The 3,912-nt window shown below is 42.4% G+C and overlaps 1 protein-coding gene across 2 annotated transcripts in view; it reads right to left on the minus strand.

Moving 5' to 3' along the window:
- The window catches only part of LOC106879616 (carbonic anhydrase 2), an 81,572-nt gene that overhangs the window by 25,025 nt on the left and 52,635 nt on the right, over positions 1 to 3,912 (minus strand). The gene's annotated exons all lie outside the window — the stretch shown is intronic.

Here is a 3,912-nt window from a genome sequence, read left to right on the forward strand (position 1 = left end):
CTCTCTCTCTCTCTCTCTCTCTCTCTCTCTCTCGTGTCATGGCATATTCATGTCTTTGACGAATCATGAATTGTTCCTTCTCCGTTTATTTCTGTCTCTCGCAACATCACCCAGGTCTTTCTCGATCTGCACGTTCAATCTCTTCTTCATCCAGTCGAGCATCTTCATTCTCTGCTTTCCTCTCGCTCTTCTTCCCATCAGTCTCCACCATGTAACACTCCATTCCATCATCCTGTCTGAGAAAACTACCAACAAATCTTCACTCTCTCTCTCTCTGCTTCTATCCATCAACTGTCTCTTCACTTTCATCCTCGTCAACACTTCCACATTCGTCACCCTCTGCACCTACGAGATTCTAAGCAATTTTTCTATAAAACCACATTTCTGCAGCTTTGAGTCTCTTCTCCATGATTTTGCTTATCGTCCAAGACTCACATCCATACGTTAGCACCGACCAGATGTAGTACTTCAATAGTCTTTTCTTGACTTCCATTCCAATTCTCTTTGCACAAAAAATGCTCCTCATATCCATAAAAGTCTTCTTTGCTAATCCAATTCTACACTTGATATCCTTATCTGACCTTCCATCCGATGTTATCCAACTTCTCAGATATATGAAACTGTCCTGCTGCTCTATCCCGGTTCCATTCACCGTCAAGCGACATGCGGGTACCTGTGCTTTCTTGGTACAGACCATTGAAAAGGTTTACTGGCAGTTAATCGTCAATCTAAGCTTTCCACTTTCCTCAGTCACGATATTAATAAATCCCTGAAGTTTCTCTTCTGTGTTCACAAACAAAGCCATATCATCTGCATACCTCAGAGTGTCATAGTTCCTTTCCTCCAGTTGTAGCCCTGCAATTGTCTTGATCTTTCTTAGCGCTTTCTGACTATACAGGTTGAATAAATCAGGTGACAAAATACAACCCTACCGGACGCCTTTCTGAATGTCAATCCAGTCGCCCAATTCTCCATGCACTCTGATGACTGCTTTCTGGTCTCAATACAAATTTCGAATCATTCTTAGATATTTCCCATCAATCTTGAGTTCTTCCAGCATTCTCACCAACTCTTCACGCTTGACACAGTCAAACGCCTTCACATAGTCTATAAAACAGATGTTAAAGTCTTTTTGTTCCTCTATACACTTTTCCACCAACGTCCTCAAGCACAGAATTACATTTCTCGTCCCCTTTCCTGTTCGATAGCCGAACTCTTCATCTGATAGATTTCCCCTAATAATACCTTTCACTCGATTCAATTCCACTCTCAAAATAATCTTTGTCACATGACTCATTAGGCTTTTATCATTCTGTGATTTTTGCACTCGATTGTTCCAGACTTTTTAGGCAAGGTGATGAAGATTGATTCCAACATTTCTTCAGGAACATCCCCCGAGTTGTAAACATGGTTCGCTATCTCTGTTAATTTTTCTACTCCAAAACTCCCCAAAGCATTTACTAGTTCAAACGCGATGTTGTTATTTCCCGCCGCTTTTCCACTTTTAATCTTGTCCGTAGCCTGCTTGATTTCAGCTGCTGTAATCATATGGCCATCCATCGGCTTGCTTATCTCTGGTTTTTATTTCCTTCCATCATCAGCGTAGAAACCTTTGATGTAATCGGTCCACCTTCTCTTGACCGACTCATCAGCCATCAGAATGGTGCCATCTTCGTCTTTAATACAACCTGTCAGATTTTTCTCATTCCTAAATGTAGCCTGTCTAACTTTTTCATGCATCATCCGTGCCTCCAGCTCTTCGATCTCTTCATAACAACCCTTCCTTTGCATTTTTGCACATCTTTCGAATCTCTTCGTTCAATTGTCTGTACATCTCCGGGTCATTCTTTGCCAGTCATCCTATGAAGTATCTCTTATTTTTCAAAATTCTTTCAGTTTCCGGAAGCCATTCCTCCATTGCCTTTATCAGTGCATTCTGCAGGAATTTCCATTCATCTTTCTCCTCCGACTGTCATCTTCCGTCATACGGATCCATTACGTTTTGTCAAAACCATGTCCTGATATCATTGTCTAATTTTAGCAGCTTTAACTTTAGTCGAGGTGCAGTCTTCTTCCGATAGATTTTCTTTAATTTCAATCTGATTTTTCCGGGAAGCAATATATTATCAGTGTTACAATCGGATCCTGGTTACGTACTGACCCTTTGCACTGAATTTCGAAAGCGTTCATTGACCAAGACGAAATCAATCTGATTCCGGCAACCATGCGCAGGACTTACACTATTATATGTATATTCGTGGCACTCCGTCGGTTACAACGATGCGGGTTCTAGTTGATCCGATCAACGGAACAGCCTGCTCGTGAAATTAACATGTAAGTGGCTGAGTAATTAACGTGTAAGTGGCTGAGTAATCCTTCTCAAATTATTCGAACGAGCTCTAAAATAACCACTGCAGTTTTTTTAGAGCTTCCTTGCAAGTGGTAAGCTCCCAGACAAATTGAAGGAGGGAATGATATGCCCTACCCACTAAGGAGGAAGCAGAGCAGATACTAAAAGTTATCTGCCTATCTCTCTCATTTCACACATCAGCAAAGTCATGGAACGAATAGCCTGCAGGAAACTAATTGCGTTCCTTGAAGAGAATGATTTGATGGCTAACACCCTACACGGTTTTCGACCAGGTAGAAGCTTTCTATCAGCTTTTACAGAACTACGACTGGGTGTTAAAGCAGCTGCTCAACAACTCAAATGTAGACTTGACATATCTTGACTTTGCAAAAGCTTTTGATAAAGTCGACCATGGTATGCTATGTCACAAACTGAGTCATCTCGGCATTGTCGGAAAACTTGGAGAGTGGGTACACGACTATCTGAAGATAAGCAGGCAGTGGTGGCCAATGGAGCTACCTCAAAGGAAACACAAATACTAAGTGGTGTTCTACAGAGCACAATCTTAGAGCCACGGCTATCCATTCTGGCCCTCTCAGACATGCCCTCAGCTGCTCAGATAGCCACCCTTGCCAGCTATGCAGACGACACAAAAATCTCTCAGGGGATTCAGAAGCCTGGAAATATTGCGTATCTGCAATGAGAGTTAGACGCAATATACCGTTGGGCTAACGATAATAACATGCAGTTTAATACCGGAAAATTCCAAGTCCTGTGCTACCAGCACACAAAGCTGAACAAAACGCAAACAGAATACACTGGCCCAGGAGGAATCTCAATCCCTGAATCAAAATCAGTGCGTGACCTGGGCATCGAAATGAGTACTGATGCATCTTTCCGGGTGCATAATCTTAATTTGGTAATAAAATCCTGACGGCTAGCTGGATGGATCCTCCGAACTTTCCAAACGAGAGAACGGGAAGCTATGATGGTCCTTTGGAGGGCGTATGTCCTCAGCCGCTTACACTACTGCTCCCAACTACGGTCACCATACAGTATAAAATTAACGGCGGAATTCGAAGTAATCCAACGAAGCTGCATAAAGAAAATCCTTTCAATGCAACATGTCAGCTACGGAGAAAAGCTGAAAAACTTAAGACTCCACTCCGTAGAACGAAGACGGGAAAGATATGCAGTGATATCCATCTGGAAGATCCTTGGGCCTGGAGACTAGCCGGGAGTTTACACCTCGCTTGGATATTTACCCCTTCTGAGGTTCCGCTCGCTAAGAAATGTATGTAGTCCGGATTTTATCCACTCCATTCCTTAACTCTTGGATTTTTATTCGCATAATCCGGCAACCCTGGAAAAAACCCCGCAACCTTCCACACCAATAAACCACTATTGTTCTTGAAAGTTGTTCTTTTTTCTTTTCCTATTTTCTACGGATTGCTTGAACCTTACTTTCTTCCTACACCTTGATCCTTGGATCTTACACACACACACACATACACACACATACACACACACACACACACACACACACACACACACACATTCAT

This window comes from Octopus bimaculoides, chromosome 6, assembly GCF_001194135.2.
Source record: "Octopus bimaculoides isolate UCB-OBI-ISO-001 chromosome 6, ASM119413v2, whole genome shotgun sequence".
Lineage (NCBI taxonomy): Eukaryota > Metazoa > Mollusca > Cephalopoda > Octopoda > Octopodidae > Octopus > Octopus bimaculoides.